Raw genomic sequence first — 23,763 nt, 5'->3', positions numbered from 1 at the left:
AACTACTCACATGAGTAACGGATGCAGGAGCACGGCTGAGGTACTAAATCAGTGAAGATATGGCTTGCTGCAGAAAGTACCATGAAAGAGCTGGAGTGAGGAATAACGGAGGCAAAGGAAGGTTGTGGTGCTTCAGGTGCTTAAGAGTATGGCTACAAGAAAAGGCTTTATAAGAGTTCTTAGAATTATATCCAGGATATGAAAAAGGTAAATGCTCAGACACATTTGAAACTAAAATAAATTCAGAACTCCAGAGATGCGTATTGTTATAATTCATGTTTCCTACTTACAGTACAATGTATGCATATTTCCTATAGACAAGGCCTGGGGGAAGACTGAATTCAAATGAGGTATGCCATAGCTCAGCTGTCTGAGTCAGCCTGATTATACTTTCATATATTCAAGAAGATTTACAAATGGATTGTGTGCTTTTTATTTGGAAAATGTCCTTGTCTACATGACAATCAGCAAATTCAAAACTATAGTCCTTTCAAGGACACTTGTCCTGTGCACAGGAAGGTGGGAAAATATTGATAACGAGTTAAAAATCTTTCTGGCTCCCAACAGATGGAAACAAAGGGCAAGATGGAGGCTTTCTAGTTCCACAGCTAAATATTAAGTATTTCTTTTATTGGCTTTGAAAAATCAATTCAGTCATGAATACACAAGTATGACCACAAATTTCCTACTCTATATATCCTGCGACTGGCTCCTTATTCTCTCCAAAAATACAATTCAGTGTCTATTTGTGGCTTTCACCTTTTGGCAACATTCTGGGTCTCCCTCCCTTCAGCTGCCTCGGGGCAACAGTAGGATTTCTCTGTAGCCTTTTTTTTTATTTAAAGTGAATTTTGTAATGTGGTATTACACCACCGTGGGTTCAGCTCTGGTGGCTACAATTTCAAGCTTAACAGAGTGAAAGTCACCTCTCTTACATGCTTCAGATTTATAGTCTCTCAGAACACATAAAGACCAAAGGTAGTGACCACACATACATTTAAAAGTACAAGATCTAGTCTGTTTTAGAAGTTTTATTAAAGTTACAAATATCTAAGCATATTGAAATTCTATAAAGACCTATGCACAAGTTACAAATGTGGTTATACTCACATCCTTAACAGCAGCATCAGGGACCGAAGGGTCTCATGGATTGATCATCAGTAGAGGGATGGTTCCTGCTGGAGTTTCCCACAGGGAGCTCAATTTTTCTAATTTAGGCACCCTCTTTTTATAATGCAATTATGACTATACTTCACTAGTATTTACATACATCGTGCACCCTGTGGCTAGGGCATGTGTTATACCCAGTAGTCACATTTTTATCTTATAAGCAAAAAATTACTTACTCTTAATTTTTTGCAGTATCTCCCATTGGTACATCTTTTCCCATAATCTGGTTAGTCTTTGGTCACTTGCTAATATCAGCATTTCTTAACTCCAAGGCCCAAAATTGCTAAGCTAAAATCTTGCAGGCATTGTGTTTCAGCCCTACTTACTTAGATATCTAATACACGATTATTCCTTCTACATACTGATCAATCTTATACTTCTATTATACTTCTGCAACATACATGATTATATATGGCATAACATTTAATTATAACACAAGAAATGAACTAAAATAATTGGCTACATCTCCATCCATATGCCCTACCCCGCAGAGTCTTAAATCACTGCACTCTGTCCTGTGTCAGCCTTCTCACTGATCCACCTAATCTATATAATCTTTTTCAACCCCTGCCAGAAAGTGTTGATTTCTCTCTTCCTATTTTTAAAAAAACAAGTTTTACTCTTATGTGCACCTCTGTCTTACCTTATTTGTTGATCTAGTCACTGTGGTGGTATATGGGGTACTCCACATCTTTGTCCAGGAAGGTGCTCCGATAGTTTGGCTGGGTCTACTTGGGTCGAGCTATCATCCACTGCCTCATTATCTCTGCTCTGTCTGCAGGAGTATGGAAGCAAGGGTTAATAAGTGACTAGAGAGCCAAAACAGCTGTTTTTTTTACACTACACATGATATGGCTGATATGTAGAAAAGGAGAAAGAGAAAAGTAGTCATGGGAGTGTAGGGTAAAAGATTGGACACTGCCTGTTGCCCTGGTGCATAGGGAGAAAGGATTTATTCCACTGGAAAGGAGAGCATTTATACCCAAGAAAGGAGAGGAATATTTTGGTTTATTGGCTACTCCTACTGGACAAGTAGAGTCCATCATGTAACATTCACTGGTAGGACATTCCATGTGTTGAGAAGGGCTAAAGTTTGGCTAATATTCTAGCCAAAAGCAGGTAATGATTGCTTTTGTATGCTAAGAAGTGCACTGATATATATGTTAGTACTGATATGTTCACAGAATCCTGTGGATTTTTAGTAATATCTTCAAGAACAAAGAACCCCCAAAACATTAGAAGCCCAATTTTCTTCCAGAAGGTCTGCCATTGCTGGCAGTCTCCCCTGAGTTCACTTTACAAGCTGAGCTGGTTTTTTGGACAGAGTCCACACAAACATAAGGCTGATGATGCTTTTAGGTTGTTAACCAATCCCTTTCTTTAGAAGCAGTGACATCGATACTAAAAAAAAGGTTGATCTTTCCAACTACTGCTTTATCTGTAACCTTTCAGCAACAGAAGGTAATTGACAAAATGGCTGCTGCCCAATGAACAGCTGTCAACAAGGAGATCTTCTCATTCATGGTTTGAACCTTGCCCATCTAATTGAAACACTCCTTGTCTGGGTCTTCAGTGGTTGTTGCATCTGGAACAAATGCAGGACGTGTTTCACTGTTTCTTTTGGTGGAGATTTTAGTGATGTCATTACAGCTCAAGTTCAGAAGAGTTTGAAATGTTTCAAACCAACATGGTGCTTCATTTGTTTTCACATTCATGGGTCTAGACCACTCACTCCTGGGAAAAAAACAAACATGGATGATCAGGGTCTTAGTGCTGCTTTGAATTTGATCATGTTCTAAATATGTCCATAATTATTTATAGTGACCCTTATTTTTAAGAGATAAATCTGTGATCCAAAGTGATATGTAAGGTGGTATAAAATAGATGGCCCCCTTATACTAACTACATCCATGTCAAGCTGAAACTTGTGTTGTCTCACTGCTTTGTTTAGCCAATTAAACAAGTCCTTTTTGCACCCTGTGTGGGTTTTTCTGAATTGAGTACTAGTCTGCCTTCTTTTCCCTATATAAGGGAACAAAACTGACAAGACAAAGGATTTCTAAGATATCACAATGATGCCGAGAGAATTTTAAAGTCCTATATAGAGTGCTTTTTCTTCCTTTATTGCTCTTCACAACACCAAAAGAAAATACACTTCAAAAATACTGTACACACCAAACATTGCATACACTAGAGACAGTCCTACAGTCTATAGTTCCTTAACTCATACCCTATGTGTGACATTGCACTCCATATGTTTTACAGACATATGCTTATGAGTGTAAGTATAAAGTAACTGAAATATGCTTTATGCAAAAGGTCTCTTGTAAGATATTGTTACAAAGCTTATAATCTACTGAGTGTGTTCATCCTATTTGTACGAATGTATCATTCTCGTATCTGAAGCTAGAAATATGAAGTATTACTCTGAAGTCCTATTGTAACTATGCAAAGTGTGGGCCATGAATGGTGGCTTGGAATCTTGATGGCTCCCATTAACTGGGACAATTGGTTGCGAATGGCTCTGTTTACTCCCAAACCTTCCTAGGTATGTGCAGTTTCAGCCCTGAAAGAATGGAGAATAAGGTCTTACAGTGACATGTGATCATGTCACCTGGTACTGGAATCCATCTTAAACTTGTGCTTTTCCATTTAGAAGGAGGGGTGGGGACCCAGAGAGACAAAAGATTCCCGCCTTCTGCCAAAGCTATAAAAGGGGGTTGAACAGAACAAGGGGGCTGCCAGTCATGAGAAATCCCCTAGTTACCACCTGAACTGGGACTAACAAGAACTGTATCGGGGAAAGGATTGGGCCCAGACTAAGGAATCTAGTCTGTGAAAGAAGCTTATTGGAACGTCTCTGAGGGTGAGATTTACCTGTATGCAGTTTCTTAAATGTATTAGGCTTAGACTTGCGTGTTTTGTTTTATTTTGTTTGGTAACTTACTTTGTTCTGTCTGTTATTACTTGAAACCACTTAAATCCTACTTTTTATACTTAATAAAATCACTTGTGTTTATTAACCCAGAGTTCTTGATTAATACCTGGGGGAGCAAACAGTTGTGCATCTCTCTCTATCAGTGTTATAGAGGGCAGACAATTTATGAGTTTACCCTGTATAAGCTTTATGCAGAGTAAGACAGATTTATTTGGGGTTTGGATCCCATTGGGAGCTGGGTGTCTGGGTTCTGGAGACAGGAATACCTGCTGAGTGGTTTTCAGTTAAAGCCTGCAGCTTTGGGGGTGTGGACCAGACCTGGGTCTGTGTTGCAGCAGACTAGTGTGTCTGGCTAAACAAGACAGGGTTCTGAAGTCCCAAGCTAGCAGTGGAAAATGGGCTCAGAGGTAGTTTCAGCACATCAGGTGGCAGTCCCAAGGGGGTCTCTGTGACCGAACCCGTCACACGATGTTTTCCCTATAAAGAACTGCACTGTGGGAATCATCTCTCTACTTTTACTTCACCCACATGGGTACAGCAGAGCCCTAATAGGGAACAGAAAAAAAATCCAACTGAATTTGTAAAGAAGGACACTTCTCCAAGTGGTCAATGAGGAAATCTACAGGGGCTGCCACTGCTGGCAAAGCATTAGCTTGCTTGGTCAGTGCAACCTATGCCATCCCATCCACCACTGACTTGATGAACTCAGATAAATTCTGTGCGATTACAGTGGGGGCCTCTTCAGATTAAAACGGTTCTGACCTGGACTTCACCACTTGAAATCAAACAATCCCACTAGGGTTATCTAGAATGCATTAGCTGGGGGGAAAATCTCTATCACCCATTGTCTCCTGCTTTCTAGTGACCACTTTCTCATCACTTGGACTACTGTTCCAGTTAGTCCAAAGAGTAAATTAAAAAATTTAGCCACAGACTTTGAGGCGCTATTAAACTTTTTCATTATTTCTGCCTGTTTGTTGTTTTATATACTCTAAGGCCTTGTCTAAACTAGAAAGGGTTTTTTGGGATAGGTATACCAACAAACCCTTCTAGTGGAGGCCAGTTTATACCAGCAAGAGTTCTGTTCCTGGCATAGCTCAGACCAGTTCAAAATAAGTTATATCAGCAAAAGGACTTTTTTGATGGTGTAAGTGCATATACAATGGGGCTTGTGCTGGCATAGCTATGTTGGTCAGGAATGCGTTCCCCCCACACCCCTCCTAACCAACCGAACACTGCTATCAAAACTTTTAAGTTTACACCAGGCAGAAGTGAAGAGCTCTGAAGTGTTTGTGTGAAGGATGCTAAAAGAGTGCAAAAACAAACTTTGCAATGAATAATGGGCAGCACTGGGAAAAAATCAGGGGTTAAGTATACAAATCTCCATAATGTTAAGTGTTCACGCTGTCTGATTTTAATCTCAGCTGATCTATATTAAGACGGTCCAATTGAAGTAAGATGAACAGCCTGCTGTCACAGGGCACACCACTAGACAGGCACCGCCTGCTACTCTGGGAATTAGCTCAAGACTGACACCCCGGCATCCAGTTTGCACACCATCACTCCATCCACTCGCAGCTCCTCTTAAAGCCTCAGGAACCATAGTGTCCTCTTTGTGGTTCAGCCCTCAAGACATGTCTCTGTCCAGGAGAGTTTAACACCTCAATAGTCCTAGGAAGTTTTCTTGCTCACTGCCATTCACCCAGTGGTTGATAGCGTAAACCAGGCCCCTCACTCTCTTCTCTGGGTTCCAGTCCAGGAACTCTCAGCTCAGAGGTCTGGGCCTGCTCTCTCTCTGGACTCAGTGCTCTATCCTTGGGCTTCTTCCTATCATCAGTTCCCCTTTTCTTTCTGGGGCTACCAGTTCCCAAAGTCTCCTCCCCTCATCCCAGAGAGTATCTGTATTTTTCATTCATTACTCCCTTTCTCCTAGAAGTGTCTGCTTTTTCCCAGCAACCCTGTAGCCATTCAGCTCCTGGGCTTTATAGGCCCCACCTATTCCTGTGCAGCTGAGCCTCCTTAATCAACTGTCTAATGGGTTAATTGGCTCATCTGGCCTGCATTAAACCCTGCAGGGTGAATGTGGGGTAGTCACCCCATCACACCTGCCAAAATGCAAAGGTTATGTGTGCCAAACATTTAAGCAGGGGACCTATGGCTGGGACACATTCTAGATGAATGATGCATACTAATTGTCAACCTGGAGAGAACCTTGATTGAACCGTCAGCCAAGATTTGCAAAGCTAACAGCACTGGTGCTAACTGCCAAATTTCTCACAACAAACCCAAACTGTGTCCTCATTATTTTATATTCAACATTTTGAAACTTATTTTTTAAACAGAAGAATATATAGTCAAAACACCTCAAGTTGTTATATAGTGAATTTCTAAGCTAAGTAGTATTGGACTAGGTCTGTACTTAGGCAGGAATTCTTCAGGTCAGTGGTTTTCAACCTGTGGTCTATGGACCCTTGGGGGTCTGCAGACTATATCTAAGATTTCCAAAGGGGTTTTCACCTCCATTCAAAAAAATTTTGGGGTCCACAAATGACTAAAGGTTGAAAACTACTGCTCTAGGGAAAACATAGATATTAGAATGAGTGGTGTTTGTAACAAACAGCCTCTGAATCAGCAACCAAGATCCATTATAAAGCTCTGTTTTACCTTCACTATATTTTTGGCTTGCCAGATTGGCATGGACTAAAAATTACCATATTTACTCTGAAGACAAAGAAGAACATTTCCACAAAGTACAAAGAAAAGTCAAACTGTATGAATCATTTAACAATTACCCTGATATGAAATTGAGTTTTTTCTAACATTTCTTTATCTTCCCCCAGCTCCTAAATAGCTTGTTACTTCCTCGTCAAGCTTAAATCTCCTTACAAAATTATATGTTGGCAGGGGTGCTGGAACAATGTTTATAACAGGGGTGCTGAGAGCCACTGAACTAAACTGTAAATCCTGTATATAATGGAAACCATTTCAAGCCTGGGGGTGCAGCAGCATCCCCCACATCCCTAGTTCCAGCACCTATGTATGTTAGCTACATTTGAAGAAAATATATTAGAGTTATGCAAAGCTATTAGTGAGTTCTCTTGCAGATAGTTTGGGGGTCAGTCCTGCCCACACTGATGTCAATGAGAGGTATGCGTGTATGCAGGTGTATATATATGCACATACATACACACACTCATATTCACAATCCCACTGATTTATTTGGAGCAGTATCCATTACTCTGGACCATATCCTCATTTGCAGTTAAGGGGCATTCAGAGCAGGTGAGAAGGGGTATGTTCTCCTTTCTGAACATCAGGGAAGATCTGGACCCTGATTTAACTGGGAATTGGTCCTGCTTCGAGCAGGGGGTTGGACTAGATGACCTTCTGGGGTCCCTTCCAACCCTGATATTCTATGATTCTATGATTCTATGTATGTGGGACATGTTGCTGTCTATTGGGTGGCTGAAGCTTAGAAAGAATATATAGATTACAACTCCAGTGAGCTCTTTGGCTCAGTTGGTGGAGCTCTGTATTTTTAAAGTTAGAGAACCAGGGTTCTAGTCCCAAAGGTGATAGTTTGACCATTAGTTTAGGTTATAATAGAATCATTATAAGGCTCCAACCCACTCAAACAACAAAACTTCTGTCTTCAGAATCAAATTGACAATGAGAATGTGTTCTGAAAACTTTAATTACACCAAATAATTACTGTGGAACAGAGGGCCTAGGTGACTTGCCAAAGATTACACAAGAAGCTTGTGACATAGCTGGGAACAGAACTCTGATGAAATAGACCCACAGTATACCTCATTCAAATTAGTTCAAATCTCTGTACTTAGTTTGGGTAGGCCAACTATAAAATGGGCTAATTGTGCACTCCCATCATTGTCGAGTGTTTTGAGATCTAGAGATGAAAAACCAGTATATTACTACAAAGTATTGGCCCAGACCACTCCCTTTAGATCTGTGAACAATGTAGCTATCTATGACCTTATTTATAAAACCCAAGCACTTAAAAGCAACTAACTGAACAGCTAAGGACCCCATCAACCTCATACTGCCATCACAACAGGCATATTATTATTTCCAAGTACAAAGAAATATGTATTTCATCCTAACAAAATCTCTTTAGCATTGACTCAAAATAAAAATGGGTGCAGGGTATTGTGGGATACCTGCACACTTCTGGGGGAGTTGTGGAGATTTGGGATCAAATGCCCACAATTCCTTCTGTCCTATTCCATAATCAACCACTCTCGTACGCCATTTACGAGCTCACAGCTGCAAACATGGATATGACAGAGAAAGACTCTGTTCTCTTCCCTGTCATAAGGACACCATACGAACCTCTTGTACTTGCAGGCTGTGCACTCAGACAGACAACAGAGGGTGATGTGACAATGACTATAGAGCTATTATATAACAGCTATTCATGGAGCAACTACATGCAGTGGAGCAGCAATTTTGAGCCAATCCAATAAACCCCAACTGGTGGGACTGAATATGATGCAAACCTGAGACAATCAGCAGCGGCTCCAGATCTTTCAGATGCAGAAGCCCACATCCCTGGAGTTGTGTACTGAGGTCACCACTGTCCTGCAGCACAGAAACTCCGGGATGAGCACTGCCCTTACGGTGGAGAAATGAGTGGTGCTTGCCATGTGGAAGCTTGCAACCCCAGATTGCTATCGGTTAGTGGGAAATCAATTTGGTTTTGGAAAATCAACAGTGGGGGCAGTTGTAAGGCGAGAAAGCATGTCCTGTTGCACAAACAGGTCAGACTAAGCGATGTACAGGAAATAACAGATGGGTTCACAGAGCTGGGTTTCTCTAACTGTGCTGGGGTGATGGACGGCACACATGTCCTCTTTCTGTGCCCCTCCCCATACCACCACCTAACCACCGAATAGTTATGCAGGGCAGGCCTTGGTAGATCGCCATGAATGCTTTACTGCTGTGGTAGGCACTCTGCGGCACACCTCTTCTCACAGCTCCCATTGGCCGGGAACGGCGAACCATGGCCACTGGGAGCTGCGGGGGGACCGTGCCTGCAGACGGTCAACATCAGCAAAATGTCTCGCAGCCCGCAATCAGATTGCCCTGATGGGCCACATGTGGCCTGCGGGCCACAGGTTGCCCACCACTGCTTTACTACCGTCACCTTTGGATGGCCTGCAAGAGTCCACAGTGCCAGGATCTTTAGAAATTCAGGACTTGTTGATAATCTGACAGGAAGGTCTTTCTTCCCTTGGGCTGCCCAAGGTTTCTGTGCTAATCCTGATTCTGCCTACCCTTTGTTTCCCTGGCTCATGAAGCCATGTAATGGTAAGCTGGACAAAGGCAAGGAAAGGTCTAACTAAGCACCAGTACACTTGCAAAAGGAATGGAGTGTGCCTTTTGAAAACTGAAGGGCAGGTGGAAATGCCTGATAGCAAGGCTATACCTCAACAAGGAAACTGTTCTTACAGTTATTGCTGCATGCTGTGTGTTGCATAATATTTGTGAGAGCAAGGTGAGAGAGTTGCCTGGCTGAATGAGATGCTTGCCAGCCAGGGCAGGTAGGCTGCCGATTTTGAACAGCCTGAAATTAGCACGGTTACCACCACTGACATTGCTAGTGCTTTTCAGGTGAGAGAAGCTTTAAACAGCAAGTGTTAGCCTGACACTGTTTGTTTTTGAATACTATTACATAACCGCAGATGTATTGTAGGCAATGCCTGAATACATTAATTTTTATAGATGTACAAAAACCTTTGTGGATGAATTAAGTCTTTTCTAGCCCTTGAGGTAGCATCATAATTCCACTGATCACAGCAAACATGCATAAACTTATGCACAGCTTGTACTTTATTTACAACACAACAGCACTATATATGCAGAGGGCAACATGCAGTATAAGAGGGCTAGAGGCTGCCCCAGGAAATATGCAGCCAGCGTCTTTTCCAGGAAGATTTCCTCACCACCCCTCCAGAGGTGATGGTGAAACAGTGCCTGTGAAACTAATTCAGGCCCTTCCCTTTTGTGCATGTATTACACAGACTTTAATTACACGATCACATACTGTTTTCCCCCATAGGACCCCGTCTCATTCAGTGCACAGAAAAGATAGTGCTCAATTATTGACCAGCCATTCAATGACCATTTTCTTCTCATTGTTCAATGTATGGCCCCAGGCCTTCTTTACTGCACACTATTCAAACCCTGCTCTGAAGACAGAATTATTCATTACCTCACAGGCTTTTCCAGAGTGCACATCTATATTGTACCTGAGTGCTTCAAAAATATTAATCAATGTATTTTCATAGCACCCGGTGAATTAAAGCAGTGCTGTTATTCCCATTTCACAGATGGGTAACTGAGGCACAGAGAAATTAAGGTCAAGGGTATTCACTACTTTTGGGTGCCCAACTGAAACACCTAGAACCTGATTTTTCAAAGCACTTAGCATTATATAGCACTTTATACATTCAAATCATAGCTGCCATTGATTTCAGCTTCAGCTGTGAGTGCTCAGAACTTCTGCAAATCAGACCCCAGCACCTCAAGTCCCCATAAATAAGGAACACACAATTAGTGACCACCTGTAAAAAAGGTTTAAGTGATTTGCATAGTATCACATAGGAATTCTGTTAAGGTTACCCAGGAAACCTTAATTTTGGTATTTCCTAACTTCTGAATACTTGACCAAATTTATTTTCTTTTAATTTTTGTTTAATATATGTATATGGTTGAGTTCACAAAGTTTGTAAAGCACTTCTGGATCCTTCAGGATGAAAGGTATTACATCAATGTAAGGGCAATGTATATTAATTATAATTACTGAGAAGATTCAGGTATTCTCTAACAGATGTTATACTGCACTGCTTTATAACTTCTGAATTATTTACTAATCCCTTCACTGACAGAGAGAAAATATTTTTTTCAGAGAAAGTGTTTAATTTGTTTGATTCACTCAGCTATAAATTAATCTACAGAGTATTGTATTTGCTTTCAATTCTGAGAGTAGAATTATTGATAGAATAAGGTATTTAATTGTGTGAAAAACAAACAGTTTTGGTCCATAGACAAAATATTGACTATTGTGCAGAAATTTAGTCTTAAATGTGATAAACATCCATTATACATTATCTTACTAAGTGCATACACTGTATATATCTCAAATTCTTTCACTCTGAAAAATGAAGAAAAAAATACTCAATTGCAAAATTACTAGTTCAATTTTCAAAGATGATTGATTCTTCTATTCTATTTATTCTTGTCGCCTCTTTGTATGAGGTTTTCCTCACTGGTGAATGAGGATTGTGAATTTACTTTTTAGGCGTCCCTCCCTTCCCCCACACCTCCAAACTCGGTAATTCATTTCCCCATATATTATTGCTTCACAACAGGTCCTTCCCCAGCACATTAAAAGCAAAAATACTATCTCTTGGGGGAACAACATTGCCACAGTATTTTTTTTCTTTTTTTAAATATGGAAGTTATAAGACATATTAATCAATTATTTTGTAAAACAAAATTAATGTTGTAACTAGTCAGGATCCTTCATTTAGTTCACTGTCCTTGCCTAAACTGTATCTAGAAGTACTACAGTCATGGGTAACTTAGGCCATGTCTAAACTACTAACCTTGGTTGACAAGTTACGTTGGCATAAAGCTGCCACTGTTAGTATATTACTTGGTCGTGTGCATACTTGTCTCGATCCCATAATGTCTATATCCCATAATTTTCACAACTTTTTAAAAAATCCTGTGAACCGGCATGGCCCTCCTCACTATCCACCATCTCTGACAGAAGCCTGCACAGCTCTGTGCTCTTGTCATAAGTTTTGCAAGCAGAGGACTCATGATAGTCTAGTGTTTGCAGAGCAATAAGAACAACCAGATCAGCAGGGGACAGGACAATTTCTTGGAGGACAGATTGCTGTAGGACATAGTAAGAATCAATTCAAGGTTGGTGGTGGTGTTAACGAGCATCTGCAGATGGTGGAGCACTGCTTCTCATAATGCAGGTTTGGGAGGACGAGCAGTGGCTTCAGAACTTTTCGAAGCACAAGGCCACATTCCTGGATCTGTATATTGAGCTCACTCCTGCCTTCAGTACAGGGACACAAGACTGAGAGCCGCACTGATAGTGGAGAAATGAGCGGCAATCACACTGTGGAAACTTTCAACACTGGATTGCTACTAGTAAGAAATCATTTTGGAATTGGAAAATCCGCACAGGGGCCATTGTCATGCAACTATACAGGGCCATTAATTGTCTCCTGCTACACAGGGCTGTGACTCTCAGCAATGTGCAAGATGGATTTGCAGCGATGGGGTTCCCAAACTGCAGTGGAGCAATAGGCAGCATGCATATCACTATTTTGGCACCAGACTACCACAAAGTACATAAACAGAAAGGGCTACTTTTCTATGGTTATGATGGATCACCAGGGATACTACATTGACATCAGTGTGGACTGGTCAAGGAAAGTGCATGACACTTACATCTTTAAGAACACAGGGCTGTTCAGAAAGCTATAAGCAGGGACTTTCTTTCCCAGCTGGTCTATTACCACTGGTGATGTTGAAATGTCAGTAGCATTCCTGGGGGACCCAGCCTAGCCACAGCTCATGAAGCTGTACACTGGCCACCTTGACAGCACGAAAAAAAGATTCAGCTACCAGCTCAGCAGGTGCAGAATGACAGCTGAATGTGCTTTTGGTAGATTGAAGGGACACTGCCATTCACTCACAAGATTGGATCTCAGTGAGAAAGATATCTGACTGGTTATAGCTTCCTGCTGTGTCCTGCATAATATCTGTAAAGCAAAGTGGAAAAAGTCGCCACTGGGGTGGAAGGCAGAGTTGGTGAAGCTGTCTGCTGAGTTTGAACAGGGAGATGCAAGGGCTATTAGAAGAGCTTAATGCAGAGCTATACAACTCAGGGAGGCTTTAAAAGGGCACTTTAAGAGTGAGACTCAGTAATGCATTGTGGCATACTGTGAGCTACCTAGCCCTGCTGTTTTAGGGAGGAAATATATGGTGCTTGGTGCACATCTGTGAATATAACACTGTGAATACACCTATTAATTTTACAGTGCTTACTGTACATTTTATGATTATTGCACTGTGTGTCATTGATCCTATGAGTTGTGTCACACTGTAGAGTTACAAGTATGTGGTCAGTTTCAGAGCTGCTAGGCACTCTGCAGCATATCTTGTGAACTAATAAAGAATAGAATTTTATTCAGTAACAAAGTAAAAAGTGAAAAGAGAAATCTCTGCAATTTAAAAGCAAATACATACAAAACTAAATTAATGGAACACAACATTCACGTCCATTTTAGCTACACATAAAGCAACCGTGGTTTCACATGTATGTGTACGGGAAGCTGTGGTTGTCCTTAATGTTCCCTGGGGTGGCGTGGTAGGGATGCAACTCCTGATCCACATGTGGAATGTTGAGGGTAGGGAATATAGGGAGGTGTTATAATGGAGTTCTCCATGGACTGCAAAGGCTGGCAAATCCATGATTATTGAACCCTGTGTTGTCAGGTCCACAAGAGCCTGCAGCATCTGTGTTTGCTCCTGGAGAAACCCCCTGTTGGTCCCAGTGTATTAGAGATAAGGTGGGTGAGGTAATATCTTTTACTGGACCAACTTCTGTTAGTAAGAGAGAAGCTTTTAAGCTACACAGACCCTAAAAAGAGCTCTGTGTAGCTTGAAAGCTGGCCTCTTTCACCAACAGAAGTTGGTCCAATAAAAGATATTATCTCATCCACTTTCTCTCTAAAAGTAGATGTCGTTTTTCTAATTGATCAGGAGAGCGACTGACAGATTAACCAGACTTCATTTGCCCTGAGTTTCTTCGCTCACAGGTGGCAATGAGTGTTGTTTAGCAAATGGGGTTTTCTGTTGATTCCCTCGTTCCTTGTTCAGTTGGAAACAGATGGAATTTGATTTTCTAACAATAACTATGGGCTTAGAATAACAACTCTTACATTTCCATCTGAGGAGAGGGAAAGGAACAGCTAAAAATCCCACACAAACACTCCAGCCATCTGGACAAAGCGTGGAAATAATACTTCTATCTAGCTCGGCTTTTATGCCCATCACTGTGGTCTCACTCAAGGCATATTTTGGCTCTATGGTTCTACAAAACATATATAGAGAAGATCAAAATTTGATATTTATAAAGCACAAGTTTTCTATAAATACAGAAAATATTAATAAACCTGATGGTTCTCCAAACCTTACAGATGCAGCCAAAAAAAAAAAGAGACATCTGTTGGTACAATGAGAAACCTTATATGTAAAAACATAGCTCAAGTAATTAGTTTTACAAACTGAGACAATTACTGATGCAGATCTGCAAAACTAGCTTCAAAGTAATCTTTTTGTTTAAGCAATGTAGAGGTAGAATTTACATCACATAGCCATAGAAAAGGAGGAAAAAAAAGTGGTCCCCCCTCATTTTGCAGCTAGGACTGAATAGGAGAATGCTGTAGCAAACTCTCATATTCCTAAGATTTTGTTACTTTGACAAAAAATAGTTTCGCTTTTTATAGCATTTCACCTTAATATCTGAGTGTTTTGCAAACATTAATTAAGGCTAACAATTGCTCTTTGAAGTAATTACTATCACAACTATGATAAAGTAGAGCAGCAGTCACCTGCAGGAGAATCTTGAAAAATGACACCATAAAAATCTCTTGGGGGAACGGAGACATGACATCCAAATACTTTTCTAACTGGGGTAGCAGGAAACAAGTAATTTTGGAGCCACACCTTAATCTGAGCACCCGTTCCTTTAATTTGGGAGCTTGACCTCAAACCAACTGTTGTGCCTACTAGGGACATGATTCTGCATATCAAACAGTGGCCTACATTAGCATGGTGCAGAATAGTACCCCCCGAAGGGAGCTCCAAGAAGTACTGAGCTTCCCAGAGGCACAATGCCTTCCAGAGCTCCCTGCTGCGTAGGGAAAGCAATGTCACAAGGTAGAGTTTCTCCCCAGCCTGCTAAGGAGTCACTGCTCCACCCATAGTCTTTGAGTATACCTACACTGCAGACCCACACACACATAACACCCAAGTCTTTGAGCCCAACTTTACAGATGTAGGCTTACCAGGCTTATGCCTCAGTGCTAAAAATAGCAGTGTAGACATTCTCACTCAGTTACTGGTATTTTTAGTTTGGTAGCAAGGATCCTACAAGCCCAAGCCTATAGACTCAGGCTCTGAGACATGCTACTGTGTTTGTTTTGCTGGGATCAAAGCATCTTACTGGACACTTGGAAGAAATTCCCAGGGTTATCAGAGAAATTAAAAGTCTGTTCACTATATTTGTTTACAGAACAGGTTTGGATACACACCAATAAGCATTTTTTCTTGTATTTTAAAAAATAAGTGTTTGTCTTTCTGTAATAGTTTTAAATAGACCCCAACCTTATTTTTTGTTGATCTTACTAAGCCAATATTTTAAGTGTTAAATTTAGTAATAACTTCTCTATCTCTCAGTTCCCCTAATCATGTGACTGTTTTGTAGTTATAGGGAATTATCATTTGGGAGGAGTATGAACCTATATGCCATCAGTCATTTCATTGTATCCTATTGTTTGTTCCCTTCCCCTCCCCCAAAAGAAAAATCCCAACAACAACAACACAAAGATCAGGGAGACAATTCTTAGTACTCTACAGGGACTAATGAGGTGATGGCAATGCTGAAAGCAAATTCAATTTACCCTCTGGAGGTAATCCACTTGATAGATGTTTTTGGGCCAGTAGGAAATAGCCATAGCAAATGCTGTTTTCTAGATGGTTATACTAACACACTAAGAGGTTAAATAAATTGTCCAAGATCACATAGGAAAGCAGAGGCATCAACAAGAGAACCTCTAACAAATGTCTAACCTTGGATCAACAGGGAGTCTATTTCCCCACTGATGTAACTGCACTCAGGTAGCCTGACTACTCTGACCACTTGTCAGCACTGCATACTGTGCCCTAATTATAGACTTCTGCACAGTGTAGCTCAGTATACACTCATACAACATAAGAGATGATTTTCCAATTAAAATACTTCCAAGGAATTCTTTAGAGAGAGTCTTCCAGGCTACAATACCGAAAATACAAGTTTAGGAAAGAATAAGGAAAAGTTGAAAATCCTGTTGAGTGACCTGGCAGACTTCTTAGTGAATGAGAATCTTATAAATGGATTTTTTCTTAAGCACTCTGGGAGCCTTCATCACAGTGAATGGGAGTTCACAGGTAAAGCTATTTTAAACAACTAAGCTTCTGGAAGAATGAAATGTGTAGAGTAACTATTGGAGAAAAGAATGTTTGTCTGTTTTACTAAAAATGTATCAAATTTCCTTTTTACCATTTATTACACCTCAGCATGAGTTTTTGTGTGTGTGTGTGTGTTGGACTTCTTATTTTTTACAGCAATGGAAACTACACCTGAAATGTCTTGCCCTCAGTAAGAGGCCACCTATTGAAGCCTAATACTTTCAACTGGTCTGGTGTGGTGGCTGATGAAAACATGTGGGCAGTGACCTTTTCAATTTAAATAGAATGTGTCTTGCAATGACATGACTCCTTCAATTCCTCTTTGCCACTTACCAGGACAAAGCAAATGTTTATGTCAGCTCTTAGACTGAAGAGAGAGTTGGAGGCAATTCCCTGTCTCTTGTTACTGTTAAACCAGCACTCCTAAGGATAACATTTATCTGGCTCAAAAATATTTCTGAAGAGTAAGTTTTTGCCTTAAGAATGCACAACATTGCACCAAATAATGGCATGCATTTTCCAGAGGTGGGCCTCAACTACAAAGATTATATCAGTATCTGAGATTTTGGTTTATCTCATAGATACAACCCTGCTGCAAACTTTGGATCAAGATCCAAGTTTATCCAGAGTATGTTTGGATCTAGTGTTTTAGTTGGGTCTAAACCCTAGCATTTCCCAAACAAATTCCCTCAGAAGATTCCCCGGCCCTCCTGTTAAGGGTTTATCCCAACTCACACCTTCTGATTACTCAATTCAAATGCATTATAGGCCAGATTCTCTGCTGTGCTGGGATCTGCTAAGAGCTGGTTACAGCACCTTGATTCTCTGCCTTGTAAATGCAAATCATAGGGATGGTCTATCTTACACCAGCTGGCAACAGTTCTCAGGGGACCATTTTGTCAGCTAAGAATTCATGAAATGAAGCAGCATCCCAGCCATACCCTCTCCTGCTTATTACACACTGGGAGATTTGTGCCAGCTGAGAGTTCCCATCTGCCAGTGTAATATCAGATGGCTAGATGTAACCACTGTCCCACTACTTTGGGCAACCTAGGTAGCCCAAAGGGGCCAGACTGGAGTTGGGAATCTGGCCTCCTAATCCTGCAGTAAATTAAGGGGAGGAATTTTGAGGCCTTTCTAATGCAGAACACTGATGATTTCACAATAATTTTATTCTGTTTCATGGAATGCAAATGTCAGTGTTCTCCAATGTTAATGCTAAAATTGAGCTACCAAAAACCAGAGGGAAAGCATTTGGGTTTGCTATAGTTTACTGTCCCACATTGAAAGGTAATGAGGCTCCTTCCTAACCTAAAGAGTTGAGCTCTGGTGTAAGTCCAACATGGATAATATTGATGTCAATTTTTATTGTGTCTCTAGGAATCTCAGGCCAGCCCTGCAGACTGCTACATGGATGCACGGTCCAATGAAGTGAAAGAGATCACTAACCTAAGTAACAGTTTGCAGAGCCGCTGATGTATTTACATATTTACTCAAAGCGCATTATTTCTTGGACCCAATCTGTTTGTACCATATTTTAAGATTAAAGTATAGATTTATGGGACTATATAAAAGCTGTAATCAAATTGAATAACCTTTTTAGGTTCTCCTTTCTATAAGTTGTGTATAATCAAACACATTCTTTGGTTCTTAAAATAGTACTGTCAAGATTGGTAGTATCAACAGTGAACCTTCTCTTTTTGGTTTTGTTTGGCCAGTGCAATTGTCATGTAAATGTAATAAGTAAATACACCACCCTTTTAATAGTTACAACCTTAGGCCCAGCTACTCCAATCACATGTCACTTCAATGGATCCCACTGTGGGCGCAGGGGACTACCTGCTTATAGCTCATTGCAGGAGCAGGGTTTTATAAAAGAAGGCCCCAATCCTGTGAACACTTATCCACTTGAATAGTCCTGTTGCTCCTGAAATGCTTAAGTGCTGCAGGATCAAGACATAAGTTTAGTGCTATTACATGATTGAAAATTATAATTGTACATTAGTCTATAATTTTTCATGCTTCAGTTCATGAATGTGTTCCAGTAACAGTGTCATATAACCCTCATGTATTATAACCACACAGAAGCTACATGAAAGTTATGATGTGTGCAATTTACAGCAATAGTAACTTAGAAAAGGATTCCTCTATATTTAGCTACTACTTTTATCATATTACAAGTGGATGCTCTTAACCAGTCAATCTGCGGTAATATTTATTGATTGACAAGATTTTCAGAAGTGACTAGTGATTTTGAGTGTCTCAGTTTTCGGTGCCCCAACCTGAGATACCTTGAACAGGCCTGATTTTTAGAAAGTGCTGAAATCTCACCCTTTGGAAATCAGGCCTCTTCAGGGTGTCTCGTGTTCAGGTTCCAAAACCAGACACTGAAAATGACTTTCTGGCAAGGGGAAAGACGACATCACAGATTTCTTCTTTCTCCCAGCTTTTGTACTTCAGCCCCAGTTTATATTTCAAGGGCTAAATTCTCCCCTGGCATACTGTACATACTTGTGAAGCCTGATTGACTTCAATATATATTTAATATTTATTTAAATTAAGATACAATCTTATCCTATACAATCTTACCTTATTAAACATCCTGAATGCAGCCTAATGTTTCAGAGAACAAGTGAGAACCCTCCCCACCCCCGAGAATAGTTGCATTACTGTGGATTATTTGTAGGGCTTAAAGGCTCCATTCCCATTGTGCTAGGAACTGTACAGACATCAAAGTTCAGGGTAACTGCACCTGTATTCCTGTCCATGGTCAGCAAGGGCACCTACTCTCAGCTCCTGACTCTCTAGTTGTCACTTTTCTTGGGCAGACACAAGCATCTCTTCCCACTCCTCACCAAGGAATTTCCAGGCTGCACAGTTCCTTGCCTACACTGTGAATTCCCTAGCACAGTCAAACTGCCTCAGTAGGCCCTGTTTTGCTTTTCTCCTCAGAGGCTATAAAGTGTGATTAGCTAGTTCAGTTACCATACAGCTCTTTCTAAGCAAGTACATCTATTCTTAAGGTGAAAGCATTACAAAGAAAACATATTTTAAACAACCTACATACATGCTAATAAGCTTACCGAGATTTCCCCCTCCCCGCCCAAATCTAACAAGGGCTCTGGTTGGTTAATAGTCCTTCAGACACCACCAATGGTTCTTCCAGTGGTCACAAGTTGTTAATAGCTGTTAACTCAGAATAAGCATGCCCATGAATCTGAGTCACTCCTTTACGCAGTTTGGGCTCTGATCTGGTCCTCATATAACAGGTGGTCAGCAGACAATGGTCTCTCTTGGGGCACAGCCTGTTAGTGTGTAAATACACTGCCTATTTACTGCCTAGGTGCAGAATAAGGGGATATCCTGTTTCCCTTCTCCTTATAGCCCCAAAGTTCATTATCTGTACTCAGAGACAGTATAATCCCCTGCTGCTTGTTTTTCCTGTGTGCTCTTCCCTGTTGATTTCATACCTCTGACGTATGTAAATGTGCATCCGTTGTGTTGGCTTACGATGCTTAATTTACATGCTGACAGACAGGTGAATAAACATCTCTTGTCTAACAGGAAGCCTGTTTTTCCCCCTCTGCTGTAGTGCAGAATCCAAGAACATATTTTCACTATACATACATAACTCCTTACCTAGTGGACAGATGCCCTTCCGGATCTGCCTATGAAGGGAAGGAATCCTTCCCGAGCCCATCCAGGCTGGGTGAGCATTTGCGTGCGAATCTGATGGGTCCAGAATCACCAAAGACCCACAGATTGATGGGTAAAGTATGGAAAAAGGAGCCGTTGGTACCACTGGTAGCTCCAGTTCCAAAACACAAGGACTGACACCCACTGGCTCAATCCAGAAGTGCTGGGCCTACTTCTTCCTCAGTACTGTCCCATCCTCCTCAGGACCACCTGGCTACAACTCCCTGGGATGAGTCGGAACCATCAGTGCTGACTGTTGGAATGCTTCGAGCACTAAGTCTTATGGACACTTCTATACTACACAGGAGGATATATTCCTCTCTCATGCTCAGTCTTTTCTCTTCTCTGGCCTGGTGCTTATGAGGGACATTGCCACAGTAGAGGACAAAGCTATGTTTTTTTTGTCACTGGAGCCATCCCTTCTCCAACCCTCCGGTATTGTTGGTTCCACGAGTGAAGTGAGAGCAGTTGTCAGACTTGGATAGATAGGACGCTCTTGCTGTTCTGTCATCTCCTTGTAGAGAGCTGAGCCACGATAGACAGTCAAGGAGATCTGAGCTCCATCCTCCCAGTTCTGACTTCCCTAGGGATCACTGGTACCAGGAGCTATTTCATACAATTGCCAGTGACCTCCAGACACACTTGAGGAGGTCCAGGATTCCCAGCATCCGGTCAAAGCAAGGTGGCGCTCCTGATCAACAAGGCAGTCATGGAGCCAGCCAGAGTAGTCTGGCACACTCCAGACTCCTACATCCCCACATCTAAGAGGGCTGAGAGATGCTATTATGTCCCTGCCAGAGGGGCTAAATTTCTCTTCTCCCACCCAGCGCACAACTCCCTTGTAGCCCTAGAGAGAGCAAAGTCACAGCATCCCAAGACCACACAGGCTGACAGGGCTCAAAGAGATCGGACCTTATGGGGAAAACGGTCTTCTCGTCTATGAGCTTACAATTCTGTATCACTAACTATCAGGCCTCATTAGTGAAAGAAGGTGGTAGAATCTCCTTCCTTAGAGGTTTTTAAGGTCAGGCTTGACAAAGCCCTGGCTGGGATGATTTAACTGGGAATTGGTCCTGCTTCGAGCAGGGGGTTGGACTAGATGACCTTCTGGGGTCCCTTCCAACCCTGATATTCTATGATTCTATGATTCTATTTGTACATGCATTTAACAATGACCACTGTGAACCTGGCTTTCATTTAATACCTCACATGTCATTCTTTGGTGAATCAGAATGTACATACCAGAACAGGATATTCTTGTACCCCCTTGCTTGCCACTTGTCATTGACAGTTTCTGGGTCACACTCCTCACCCCTCTCCCCATCCCTAACAGCAAGCCATGCTCAAAACAGCATGTGCACCAGATACCTAAAGTTATAAAGGTTTTATTTCTCTGAATTAGCAAATCTGATAACCATCAGCCAAACATGCCACTCCAGTGCCACCCTTTCCAAGCTGCCTGATGGTCACTCTCCTTCCCAGTTGACTGCACACATACCCCAAGCCTCCCTCCTGTTCAAGATATCAGCGTAACAGAGATTAAAAAAAATTATGGCAAAAAGTTACTGTAACAGCAGATACAGAAACGGAAAAGGCAATAGACCTTGTATCTTGGGTCACAACTGTAGCAGTGCATGGAGTTTTTAGGTACAATTAAATTTTATGAGGCAAATTGCCAAAAGTCAGGCTACAGAGACATTTCAAAATGCATAGAAAAAAATGTCTTGCAATGATTCCCCCAGTATAATTATTGCCAATATAGCTAGTGTTTTCCGTCCACCACTGTACCAGCAGTGGCAACACAATCATGGTAAAGAGCTGTCGTGCATATCTTAATGGTTTGCTCATTGATTTTTTGAACAAGACCCTTCTCTGTCTCCTGGAGACATGCCTGGCAGTAGCATGCTCCAATATAAAGACAGCCTGCAGGGCTGCACATGAAGTTATTAACCTGCCTCCTGTCCTCTCAACTCACACATCCCCCTTAGGCCTTATACAGGACCAGGTACCAATGCTGGGTGGAAGAAAGATGGAAAATGTCTTATCTTGAACCCCAGAGTGGGAAAAGAGATGGGAATGGTATTCCAGAATTGTGGGGAAAGCAACATTTGATCATTGTTGGCATGGAGACAAGTATTGGGACAATAAATATTTGTGCTTTTTGGATTTCCTTTAGTACCTGCAACACCACAGCCCACACATACAAGAAATGAGAGAATATGAGAACGAAGATCTTCAGGAAACTAGTGACTGCTGTTAGGATTTAGAGTATAGGCCTGAATATCTATATCCTAACAACTGCATCCCAACAGAAGGCCACGAAGGCAGGAGGGTGGAGGATGGTTTCCTGCAGCAATTCCATAGGCTTGAAACAGAGCATATGTTTCTGGAATGGGACTTATATGCTGCACACAATACAGGGCCAAACAGTTGCACCGGAACACATTTTGTTACAAAGGTCAAGCATAGCACCCCAAACTAGCCCTGTCTTGCAAACTATGGAGAACATACCATATTAGCACCTCACTCTGGACCAACCAAATTTCATGCCCTTTCACACCAGTCAACCCCCCCCCCCCCCATCATGGAAAAGGAGAACAGTTTTGAATACCCTACCAACAGGACTAAAATGAGCATGTTGAGTATGCCCAAGATAAAAGGTGTAAAAAAAAATTGGGGTGATGTCCAGGTAGGGGTCTATTATAGACCACCAGTCAGGAAGAGGAGGTGGATGAGGCATTTCTAGAACAAAACAGAAATATCCAAAACACAAGATCTGGTAGTAATATGGGACTTTATTACCCAGACATCTGCTCAAAAATTAATATGGCAAACCACAACATTTCCAATAAGCTCTTGGAATGTATTGGAAACATCTTTTTTGTTCCAGAAAGGGGAGGAAGTAATCAGGGGGAAAGCCATTTCAGAGTCAATTCTAACCAATAGGGATGAATTGGTAGTGAATCTGAAAGTGCAAGGCAGTTGGGGTGAAAGCGATCATGAAATGAGAGAGTCTGTGATTCTAACGAAAGCAAGGAATGAGAGCAGCAGAATAAGGACAATGGACTTTAAAAAGAGGAGACTTTGACAAGTTCAGAACTGGTAGGCAAGGTCCCATGGGAAGAAAATCTAACGGAAAAAGGAGTTCAGGAAAGCTGGCAGTTTCTTAAGGAGACAATATTAAAGGCATAACTGCGAACTATCCCAATGCAAAGGAAAGACAGGAAGAATAGTAAGAGGCCAATATGGCTTTATTAGGAGTTCTTTAAAGATCCAGTAATCAAAAAGGAATCCTACCAAAGTGGAAACATGGACAAATTGCTAAGGAGGGTACAAAAGAACAACAAGAATATAGGGACAAAATCAGAAGGGCTACGGCACAAAATGAGTTATACCTAGCAAAGGACATAAAAGGCAATAAGATGAGATTCTTTAAATATATTAGGATCCAGAGAAAAGATCTACACTTTGCTTTGTCTCTCTACTTAGCAGAGAAGAAGAAATAATAACTGATACATTATGAAAGCCAAGATGTTTAAAACCTATTTTGTCTCACTCTTCACTAACAAGAGTAATGGTGGCCAAAATACAATTAATATTGTCAAGGAGGGGGAAGGAATGCAAGCCAAACTAGAGAAAGATCAGGTTAAAGAATATTTAGATAAGTTGGATGTATTCAA

General features: G+C 41.3%; 1 long non-coding RNA gene across 2 annotated transcripts in view; it reads right to left on the bottom strand.

The window, feature by feature from the left end:
- Positions 1 to 1,110: 1,110 nt before the first annotated feature.
- Positions 1,111 to 23,763, bottom strand: part of LOC140899898 (uncharacterized) — a 33,111-nt gene continuing 10,458 nt past the window's right edge. For both annotated transcript variants that reach the window (XR_012155495.1, XR_012155493.1), the window contains 2 exons: positions 1,814 to 1,945; positions 1,111 to 1,178 (listed from right to left, as the gene is read on the bottom strand). This is a non-coding gene — a long non-coding RNA (uncharacterized lncRNA). The remainder of the gene's footprint in view (positions 1,179 to 1,813; positions 1,946 to 23,763) is intronic.

The sequence above is a fragment of the Lepidochelys kempii genome, chromosome 1 (assembly GCF_965140265.1).
Source record: "Lepidochelys kempii isolate rLepKem1 chromosome 1, rLepKem1.hap2, whole genome shotgun sequence".
In the NCBI taxonomy this organism is placed as follows: Eukaryota; Metazoa; Chordata; order Testudines; family Cheloniidae; genus Lepidochelys; species Lepidochelys kempii.
This window is presented reverse-complemented; position numbering and strand designations above follow the sequence as displayed.